We start from the raw sequence: 11,971 nt of genomic DNA on the forward strand, positions 1-11,971 counted from the left end.
AGGGAACAGAATGTAATCGGGAGGGAACTACCTGAATTCATCCAATAGAAACTTGTTTTCGGTTGTAAAATGGTTTGTGAAGGTGTACACTAATGAATACACCCCCAGACGTAAACACTCAGCTGACCCGAACTACAGATCTGGGATCAGAATACTCTAGTCCATTCCATTCCTAACCACAGATCAGAATACTCTAGTCCATTCCTAACCACAGATCAGAATACTCTAGTCCATTCCATTCCTAACCACAGATCAGAATACTCTAGTCCATTCCTAACCACAGATCAGAATACTCTAGCCCGTTCCATTCCTAACCACAGATCAGAATACTCTAGTCCGTTCCTAACCACAGATCAGAATACTCTAGTCCATTCCATTCCTAACTACAGATCTGGGATCAGAATACTCTAGTCCATTCCATTCCTAACCACAGATCAGAATACTCTAGTCCGTTCCATTCCTAACCACAGATCAGAATACTCTAGTCCATTCCTAACCACAGATCAGAATACTCTAGCCCGTTCCATTCCTAACCACAGATCAGAATACTCTAGCCCATTCCTAACCCTGACCACAGATCAGAATACTCTAGTCCATTCCATTCCTAACCACAGATCAGAATACTCTAGCCCATTCCATTCCTAACCACAGATCAGAATACTCTAGTCCATTCCTAACCACAGATCAGAATACTCTAGCCCATTCCATTCCTAACCACAGATCAGAATACTCTAGTCCGTTCCTACCCCTGACCATTGGGAAGGTGTAACAACTGACCCTGTATCAGTGGTTAGTGGCAATGTCTACCTTCTCCTATATAAACCGTGGAGTGTTCAAGTTGACATGGCTATGACTCTGGTGCCAGTCAGTGTGTTACCCATACTGTTTTAAAAAAGGAAGACTAATTTTCTCTTCTGTACACTTGTTGAACGGGAAGTTTATTTTCACTATCAAGAGTTATGTCGGAAGAAGAATAGGTGAAATTATTTCAATGAAAGTCTGCATAAATTGTCTTTCTGTCATGTACACTTGCTGTGTCTTCCATGTTTCAGATTGTAGCATTGGTCCGGGTCTGGGGGCTGCAGTTTGAGGAATGCAATATTTGTCTTTAAACTTATTTCTTTCATAATCACACAGTTTATCGTAATCACAAGACAACCCTTATTTCCTTTGTCTCCTAACACTGACTCACTGTATCTTGATCCTCACTGCTTTTAGAGATTCAGCCATGTTGATCAATAACCAAATAGTGTTTCTATTTTCCTATACTTTTGTCTAATCCTGTGTACTTTAATTACTTGCTCATTAAAATATGTATCTGTTATGTGATTTCGTAATGGGTCTTTTTATTTTTGACCCCCTATCGAAAGCTGCTATTTAGCTCTCTGGGATTTTGATTTAGGGGTGAGAATGATTGAAAAATATTTGCTGCAATTACTGACACATTTCACCATTTGACTTTGAATAACTTTACACTTCACCTGGCTACAACTTTTTCAAAGGCCTGTCCTGTGAATATTGTGAAGGTTTATCACATGCCATTATGAATTTATTCTAGTGACTACACACTTTTCACTCAGAGCAAAATGCTCCTTTTAGCACGTCCATGCTGATTTCACCGGAAGTACGATCATTCCATTTCCGCTTTCGCCCTGGTGCTAAGCAACACGAGTCCTCGTCTTTTCTCGTTTTTTGGGGGGAGAAATAACGATTACAACGGATAAAGCGGACAAGGGTAAAGCTTTTGGTGATGGTGAGTATATCAGATTTAAATGTCATTAGTCACCCATCAAAGTGCTAAACTTATCTGTACAATGTCAGTGTTTATATGCTAACCAGTTAGCCACGGAGAGAACTAGTTAACGTTAACCATAAAAGTGTCTCCCTGGAAAACACTTCACTAAGTACTGGGACACGTCTTCGTCAATGATTAAACTAGATATTCCTAATGTTTATTGTTCACATTTCTAGCTAAAGTGGTCCAATATGTTTGATAACCATGTATACTGAACAAAAATATAAACGCAACAATTTCTCAGATTTTTACTGAGCTCTGCTCACTAACAGGGATGTAAACACATTTGTGCACAACATTTTATATAAATAACCTTTTGTGCGTATGGAATATTTCTGGTATCTTTTATTTCAGCTCATGATACATGGGACCAACACTTTACGTGTTGCGTTTATATTTTACTTCAGTGTAGTTTAGCCAATGAGCCAGTGATGGCGCCTTGCTGTTATTCCGTTACAAGATGTTAGGTTTACATTTTAACACTATGGACACACAAAGGTATTGGCAATTAACTCATCATAAGCGATAGCCACCTTAAACACACGTCATGTTGTTGTTTCATAGTTAGTTTGCTGGATACTTGGCAGTTTGCTAGCATTGTAGGTGGCCAGCCAGAATATATCACATCCTGACGCTCAGTGCTGGGGAAACTACTCAATTGTCATACCTGAGTAAAAGTATAGATACCTTAATATAAAATGACTCAAGTAAAAGTGAAAGTCTAAAAGTATTTGGTTTTAAATACATTTAAGTATCAAAAGTAAAAGTATAAATAATTTCAAGTTCCTTATATTAAGCAAACCAGACAGCACAATTGTCTTTTTTAATTTTTAATTTATTGACCGACCCAAGCCACAAGACTCCTGAACAGGTAACCAAATGGCTACCTGGACTATTTGCATTGTGTCAGGGAAAATATATAATTTTCTTTGGCAATGTAGTGAAGTAAAAATAGCCAAAAATAGAAATACTAAATTAACCCCAAAAAACTACTTAAGTAAAAATAGTTTAAAGTACTACTTAAGTACTTTACACCACTGCTTACGCTTGCGTACAGCTGCACTGGGGTCGGATAAAAATTCTGTTTAGATTAAGACGCCGCGGAGCCGGCACGAGATACGACTCAGAAAACGTACCTCAGCCCAGGGACGAAAACGTACCTCAGCCCAGGGACGAAACGTACCTCAGCCCAGGGACGAAAACGTACTTCAGCCCAGGGACGAAAACGTACCTCAGTCCAGGGATGATTACTGCGTTGTCCTCCGAGTTGTCCCGTTATCCTGTTACACCGAGAAGATTGAGCGACTGCTACAGCCAGTAAGCTCCTTTTTTGTTGTTCCCGTGTGGCTGTTGGTAGAGCATGGTATTTGCAACGCCAGGGTTGTGGGTTCGATTCCCACGGGGACCAGTACGGGGGAAGAAAAAAAAAATAATAAAAAAATATATATATGTATGAAATGTATGCATTCACTACTGTAAGTCGCTCTGGATAAGAGTGTCTGCTAAATGACTAAAATGAAATGAAATGAACTAGACCTGCCATTCCATAATGGCTAATGCTAGCTAGCATAGGCATATTGCGTATGGTTGGAATCTATTCTGGCTAGGCAGGTGGTAAGGAATTGGCTGGGTGTTAACCATTGTTCTTGTGTCCTGCAGAAACCCATCTTGCTCCAGGGTCATGAGAGGTCTATCACACAGATCAAATACAGCCGAGAGGGAGACCTGATCTTCTCTGTTGCCAAAGACACGGTGAGAAACGATACACAGAAGAATGCCATGTATATAGAAACGAGACCTGTCACTCATAGGGCCGGGACCATACCAGTATTGCTGTTCTCGTTAGTGTCGTGGAAAGGAAACAAAACACAAAGCGGATTCAACTTCTTTAGGAAAACAGTCCTAATGTTGGAAACAAACATTTTCCCCAAGCTATAGCGGACAATATTTTACATACAGAACGTTTCTTAAAGGACCAAAGAGTTTGCTCTGCGTTGTGTTTTCATTTTTGCCTTGGAACAAATATTGAGATACTAGTATCGTCTCTCACCCGCCATTTATTTAATTCCTAATTCACTCCATGTTTGTCAGACAGAATGAGGGATTGTCTAAATCTGACAACTGAATCTTAGTATGTGTCATTTTTGTTCAAAGGTAGCGAACGGGGAGCGACTCGGCACTTACAATGGACATACTGGAGCGTGGATTGTGACTGTATCCTTTACATTAGGTCATCAAACAGTGCAATTTACCACTATATAATCTGTGTATGTTATATGTTCACGTCTGTTCATGTACAGTGCATTTGGAAAGTGTTCAAAGCCCTTCACTTTGTGTTACATTTTAAAATAGGCTTTAAAGTATTATAGTCTTTCCCCCCTCATCAATCTACACACAATACCCCATAATGACACCACAATACCCCATAATGACACCACAATACCCCATAATGACATCACAATACCCCATAATGACATCACAGTACCCCATAATGACACCACAATACCCCATAATGACATCACAGTACCCCATAATGACACCACAATACCCCATAATGACACCACAATACCCCATAATGACACCACAATACCCCATAATGACATCACAATACCCCATAATGACATCACAGTACCCCATAATGACAAACCAAAAACAGGTTTTTTTTAGAACATTTTGCAAATTTATTAAAAATTTAAAAAAATGTAAATATCACATTTACATAGGTATTCAGACCCTTTACTTTGTTGAAGCACCTTTGGCAGCGATTACAGCCTTGAGTCTTCTGGGGTATGATGCTACAAGCTTGGCACACCTGTTTGGGGTTTTAGGCTGGGTTTCTGTACAGCACTTTGTGACATCAGCTGATATAAGAAGGGCTATATAAGTACATTTGATATTTGAGGAGTTTCTCCCAGTCTTCTCTGCAGATCCTCTCAAGCTCTGTCAGGTTGGATGGGGAGCGATGCTGCATAGCTATTTTCAGGTCTCTCCAGAGATGTTCGATCAGGTTCAAGTCTGGGCTCTGGCTGGGCCACTCAAGGGCATTCAGAGACTTGTCCCAAAGCCACTCCTGCGTTGTTTTGGCTGTGTGCTTAGGGTCGTTTTTCTGTTGAACGGTGAACCTTCGCCCCAGTCTGAGGCCCTAAGGGCTCTGGAGCAGGTTTTCATCAAGGATCTCTCTGTACATTGCTCCGTTCATCTTTCCCTCAATCCTGACTAGTCTCCCAGTCCCTGCCGCTGAAAAACAACCCCACAGCATGATGCTGCCACCACCAGGCTTCACCATAGGGATGGTGCCAGGTTTCCTCCAGATGTAATACTTGGCATTCAGGCAAAATAATTCAATCTTGGTTTCATCAGACCAGAGAATCTTGTTTCTCATGGTCTGAGTCCTTTAGGTGCCTTTTTGGCAAACTCTAAGTGGGCTGTCATGTGCCTTTTACTGAGGAGTGTCTTCAGTCTGGCCACTCTAACATAAAGGCCTGATTGGTGGAGTGCTGCAGAGATGGTTGTCTGTCTGGAAGGTTCTCCCATCTCCACAGAGGAACTCTGGAGCTCTGTCAGAGTGACCATCGGGTTCTTGGTCACCTCCCTGACCAAGGCCCTTCTTCCATTTAAGAATGATGAAGGCACTGTGTTCTTGGGGGCCTTCAATGCTGCAGACATTTTTTTAGGTACCCTTCCCCAGACCTGTGCTTCGACACAATCCTGTCTCGGAGCTCTACGGACAATTCCTTCGACATGCACTGTCAACTGTGGGACCTTATATAGACAGGTGTGTGCCTTTCCAAATCATGTCCAATCAATTGAATTTACCACAGGTGGACTCTAATAAAGTTGTAGAAACATCTCAAGGATGATCAATGGAAACAGGATGAACCTGAGCTCAATTTTGAGTCTTATAGCAAAGGGTCTGAATACTTATGTAAATAAGTTATTTCTGTTTATTTATTTTTTAATCATCCTGTTTACCCTTTGTCATTATGGGGTGTTATGTCTAGAATGAGGGGGAAAAACATTTGTTTAATCTGTTTTAGAATAAGGCTGTCCGTAACAAAGTGGAACAAGTCAAGGGGTCTGAATGCACTGTATGTGATGTTTATATAGGTGTCAGAGTGTTGGGGTTATGGTGGTGGGTAATCTGGGGTTAAGGTCCTATGTTGGGGTTATGGTGGTGGGTAATCTGGGGTTAAGGTCCTATGTTGGGGTTACAGGGGGTGGGTAATCTGGGGTTAAGGTCCTATGTTGGGGTTACAGGGGGTGGGTAATCTGGGGTTAAGGTCCTATGATGGGGTTATGGTGGTGGGTAATCTGGGGTTAAGGTCCTATGATGGGGTTATGGGGGTGGGTAATCTGGGGTTAAGGTCCTATGTTGGGGTTACGGGGGGGTAGGTAATCTGGGGTTAAGGTCCTATGTTGGGGTTACGGGGGGGTAGGTAATCTGGGGTTAAGGTCCTATGTTGGGGTTACAGGGGGTGGGTAATCTGGGGTTAAGGTCCTATGATGGGGTTATGGTGGTGGGTAATCTGGGGTTAAGGTCCTATGATGGGGTTATGGGGGTGGGTAATCTGGGGTTAAGGTCCTATGTTGGGGTTACGGGGGGGTAGGTAATCTGGGGTTAAGGTCCTATGTTGGGGTTACAGGGGGTGGGTAATCTGGGGTTAAGGTCCTATGTTGGGGTTACAGGGGGTGGGTAATCTGGGGTTAAGGTCCTATGTTGGGGTTACAGGGGGTGGGTAATCTGGGGTTAAGGTCCTATGTTGGGGTTATGGTGGTGGGTAATCTGGGGTTAAGGTCCTATGTTGGGGTTACAGGGGGTGGGTAATCTGGGGTTAAGGTCCTATGTTGGGGTTACAGGGGTGGGTAATCTGGGGTTAAGGTCCTATGTTGGGGTTACAGGGGGTGGGTAATCTGGGGTTAAGGTCCTATGTTGGGGTTACAGGGGTGGGTAATCTGGGGTTAAGGTCCTATGTTGGGGTTACAGGGGTGGGTAATCTGGGGTTAAGGTCCTATGTTGGGGTTACAGGGGTGGGTAATCTGGGGTTAAGGTCCTATGTTGGGGTTACAGGGGTGGGTAATCTGGGGTTAAGGTCCTATGTTGGGGTTACAGGGGTGGGTAATCTGGGGTTAAGGTCCTATGATGGGGTTATGGGGGTGGGTAATCTGGGGTTACAGGGGGTAGGTAATCTGGGGTTACAGGGGGTAGGTAATCTGGGGTTATGGGGGTAGGTAATCTGGGGTTACAGGGGGTAGGTAATCTGGGGTTAAGGTCCTGCTTGCAACCCTAAGGTTGTTATGGGCAACATGAGTTTACGGGGGACAGGTGTAGTGTTGTCCTTAACCGTGCTCTCGGGACACCAAGAACATGCTGACAGGATCAGCAGACAACAGCTGTAGACTATGGGACTGTGAGACAGGTACATGTGAGTGAGAAAACAAGATGGAGAAGCCGGACTTTAGTTACGTCTCTGTGTGTTTTTGTGTTTACTCGTATACGTGTGCTGAATGTGTGAGACTGAGGTTTAGTGAACAACTTCCTGGCTCTGTGTGTGGTATAATTCTCTCTCTCTCTCTCTCTCTCTCTCTCTCTCTCTCTCTCTCTCTCTCTCTCTCTCTCTCTGTGTCTCTGTGTCTCTGTGTCTCTCTGTCTCTCTGTCATGTTGAACACCAGCTTGGCTTTGACTTCAGTGGCAACATCATCATGTTCTCTACAGACAAGCAGATGGGCTACCAGTGTTTCCTCAACTACTTCGACCTCCGCGACCCCCAGTAGATCGGTAAGTAGTGTACACTTCTGATTAGTCTCAAAACAACCCCTAGACAGTCTCTTTCACTCGTGGGTCTGTTACTGTATCCAACCATGTGGATCTCTCTGACATGCTGACCACACCAGACGCGATCAGGACACACAGGTTGAAATATCAAAACCAACTCTGAACCAACTGTATTCATTTGGGGGCAGGTCGAAAAGCATTAAACATTTATGGCAATTTAACTAGCTAGCTTGCTGTTGCTAGCTAATTTGTCCTGGGATATAAACATTGGGTTTTTATTTTACCTGAAATGCACAAGGTCCTCTACTCCGACAATTAATACACAGATAAAAGGGTAAACTGGGAAGTTAGTTTCTAGTAATCTCTTCTTCTTCTGTGGACTTTATATGGCGGTTGACCACCAACTTTAAGGTGCATTACCACCACCAACTGGAGTGTTGACCTCAGTTCATCTTTCAATCACTCACGTGGGTATATGCTCCTAAAAACCAATGAGGAGGTGAGGCATCCTTTCTCAATAGCAAGGCTATGCTCACTGAGTCGGTACATAGTCAAAGATTTCCTTAAGTTTGGTTCAGTCACAGTGGTCAGGTATTCTGCCACTGTGTACTCTCTGTTTAGGGCCAAATAGCATGCCAGTTTGATCTGAAAACCCAGCAGGCTCCGGACCTCGTGGGGTTTGAGTTGAATACCCCTGCCCTAGGCCCTTACCTTAACCGTATTGGTTTCACAACTGAAGGGACGGGAAAGAAACTGCTGTTTGCAGATGAAGGTGATAGCAACCTTGCCTTCTAATAGGCTTTCTGGAGCGTCAGCTGTATTGTTTATGCCATTCATTCAGATCAGAATGTATATATCTGGTTTCACAGCCATCAGTTGTCTGAGGATGTTTCTTCACGCGCTCTCTCCCTCGACCCATCCCCTCTCTCCCTCGACCCATCCCCTCTCTCCCTCGACCCATCCCCTCTCTCCCTCTACCCATCCCCTCTCTCCCTCGACCCATCCCCTCTCTCCCTCGACCCATCCCCTCTCTCCCTCTACCCATCCCCTCTCTCCCTCTACCCATCCCCTCTCTCTCTTCCTCTACCCCTTTCAATTCAATGAGCTCAGTTCCCTTCATTTTGTGGGCAGTGTGCACATAGCCTGTCTTCTCTTGAAAGCCAGGTCTGCCTACGGCGGCCTTTCTCAATAGCAAGGCTATGCTCACTGAGTCTGTACATAGTCAAAGCTTTCCTTAAGTTTGGGTCAGTCACTGTGGTCAGGTATTCTGCCACTGTGTACTCTCTGTTTAGGGCCAAATAGCATTCTAGTTTTTTTGTAAATTCTTTCCAATGTGTCAAGTAATAATCTTTTTGTTTTCTCATGATTTGGTTGGGTCTAACTGTGTTGCTGTTCTGGGGCTCTGTGGAGTCTGTTTGTGTTTGTGAATAGAGCCCCAGGACCAGCTTGCTTAGGGGACTCTTCTCCAGGTTCATCTCTCTGTAGGTGATGGCTTTGTTATGGAAGGTTTGGGAATCGCTTCCTTTTAGGTGGTTGTAGAATTTAACGGCTCTTTTCTGGATTTGATAATTAGCGGGTATCAGCCTAATTCTGCTCTGCATGCGGAGACTCAATTGTGTTTGTCCCATTTTGTGAATTCTTGGTTGTTGAGCGAACCCCAGACCTCACAACCATAAAGGGCAATGGGTTCTATAACAGATTCAAGTATTTTAGCCAGATTCTAACTGGTATGTCGAATGTTATGTTCCTTTTGATGGAGTAGAAGGCCCTTCTTGCCTAGTCTCTCAGATCGTTCACAGATTTGTGGAAGTTACCTGTGGTGCTGATGTTTAGGCCGAGGTATGTATAGTTTTTTGTGTGCCTTAGGGCAACGGTGTCCAGATGGAATTTGTATTTGTGGTCCTGGTAACTGGACATTTTTTGGAACACCATTATTTTTGTCTTACTGAGATTTACTGTCAGGGCCCAGGTCTGACACAATCTGTGCAGAAGATCTAGGTGCTGCTGTAGGTCCTCCTTGGTTGGGGACAGAAGAACCAGATCAGCAAACAGTAGACATTTGACACCCTGACTCTCTCTCGCTGTCTGTCTGTGTAGAGGACAACCAGCCGTACCTGACGGTGCCCTGTGCTGAGTCTAAGATCACCAGTGCTGTTTGGGGCCCTCTGGGAGAGTTTGTTATCGCTGGTCACGAGAACGGGGAGATCAACCAGTTTAGCGCTAAGGTACACACCCCGTCTCACACACACACACACCCCGACACACACACACACACATTTCTGTAACACAGAAGGCAGATGAACTGTAGACTTAACACGTGTCACGTGACAGTCTTGTCTTTGTCGTCGCAGTCTGGAGAGGTGCTGAAGAAAGTGAAGGAACACAACAGATCAACGACATCCAGACCTCCGTTGATCTGACCATGGTCATCACAGCCTCTAAAGGTATCCACAGCCTCTAAAGACTGCTCCTCAAGGTATCCACAGCCTCTAAAGACTGCTCCTCTAAGGTATCCACAGCCTCTAAAGACTGCTCCTCTAAGGTATCCACAGCCTCTAAAGACTGCTCCTCTAAGGTACGGACGGATGGATGCTCTAGCCTGGTCCCAGATCTGTTTTGTGCTCGTATTTACTCCATTGCCGTCCTTGTCTTCTCACCCTCATTGCCAAACAGTGAGTGACAAGATCACACAGTGGCACTCAAGCTAGGGTACAGTTGTCTGACTATAACCCTCTCTGTCTACCTGTCTATTTGTCTCTGTCTGTCTCACAGTTGTTTGACTCTACAACTCTTGATCACATCAAGTCCTTCCAAGACAGAGAGACCTGTCAACTCTGCTGCCATCTCCCCCATCATGGACCACGTACGACACCACTCAGTCACTTTTGAAACCAGTGCATTCGGAAAGTATTCAGACCCCTTGACTTTTTCCACTTTTTGTTACGTTGGTCTTATTTTAAAATAGATACTTATTTTTCCCTCCAATCTACAGACAATACAATGACAAATCGAAAATAGGTTTAGAAAAATAACATACCTTATTTACAAGTATTCAGACCCTTTAAATGGAATAAGTTTAACCACCAAGACTCTTTCTAGAGCTGGCTGCCTGGCCAAACTGAGCAATCAGGGAGAAGGACCTTGGTTAGGGAGATGAACAATAACCCGATGGTCACTCTCCAATCTCCAGAGTTCCTCTGGGGAGATGGGAGAACCTTCCAGAAGGACAACCATCTCTGCAGCACTCCACCAATCAGGCCTTTATGGTAGAGTGGGCAGACGGAAGCCACTCCTCAGTAAAAGGCACATAACTGACAAGTCAGGATCAAGGGGAAGATGAACGGAACAAAGTACAGAGAGATACTTGATGAAAACCTGCTCAGGACCTCGGACTGGGGCGAAGGTTCACCATTCAACAGAAAAACGACCCTAAGCACACAGCCAAGACAACGCAGGAATGGCTTCGGGACTAGTCTCTAAATGTCCTTGAGTGGCCCAGCCACCAAACGTGATCGAACATCTCTGGAGAGACCTGAAAATAGCTGTGCAGCGACGCTCCCCATCCAACCTGACAGAGCTTGAGAGGATCTACAGAGAAGACTGGGAGAAACTCCCCAAATACAGGCGTGCCAAGCTTGTAGCGTCATACCCAAGGCTGTAATCGATGCTTCAACGAAGTACTGAGTAAAGGGTCTGAATACTTACGTAAACGTGATTTCAGTTTTGTATTTTTAATAACTTTGCAAAAATGTCAACCTGTTTTTGCTTTGTCATTATGGGGTATTGTGTGTAGATTGAGCAATTTTTTAAATTCATTTTAGAATAAGGCTGCAACGTAACAAAACGTGGGAAAAGTCAAGCGGTCTGAATTTTCTCCAGCACCTAGTCCCAGAGCTGACCTTTAACCCCTGTGTGTGTAGGTGGTGATGGGAGGTCAAGAGGCCACCACCACCAGGATCGGCAAGTTCGAGGCCAGGTTCTTCCACGCAGCTTACGAATAGGAGTTTGTCAGGGTCAAGGGTCACTTCGGACCCATCAACTGTGTAGCTTTCCACCCTGACGGCAAGAGGTAAGGTCCAAAAGGCACTAAATAATAACTTTATTATCCATCCAAGCCCTCACTTGTGCTGCTGAATAGCTAGCTTTTTTGTGTGGGGGGGGCAGCAGAGGTTCTGGGTTGGAAACCTTGGTATGAGCTGAATCAGGAAGTGGTACTCGCTCAGCAAGCAGTGTGACGTCCATTACACAATGAAGTAGAGGAGTTGTCTTTTTAATACTTAATGATAATCTGTGTGATCATTCTCAGCTCACTGTAGACGACTCAACCTCTTTCTCGTCTTTAGCTATTCCAGTGGAGGAGAAGACGGTTACACGAGGACCTTTGAGCTGGAGGCGTAAACAG

The 11,971-nt window shown here is 44.3% G+C and overlaps 1 long non-coding RNA gene across 1 annotated transcript; it reads left to right on the top strand.

The window, feature by feature from the left end:
• The first annotated feature begins 1,614 nt into the window (after nucleotides 1–1,614).
• LOC115176318 (uncharacterized) lies at nucleotides 1,615–4,271 on the top strand. The gene is made up of 3 exons (XR_003872219.1): nucleotides 1,615–1,753; nucleotides 3,455–3,547; nucleotides 3,950–4,271. It is a non-coding gene; the product is annotated as an uncharacterized LOC115176318 (long non-coding RNA).
• The last annotated feature ends 7,700 nt before the right edge of the window (nucleotides 4,272–11,971 follow it).

Source organism: Salmo trutta, chromosome 36 (assembly GCF_901001165.1).
Source record: "Salmo trutta chromosome 36, fSalTru1.1, whole genome shotgun sequence".
Taxonomy (NCBI): Eukaryota; Metazoa; Chordata; class Actinopteri; order Salmoniformes; family Salmonidae; genus Salmo; species Salmo trutta.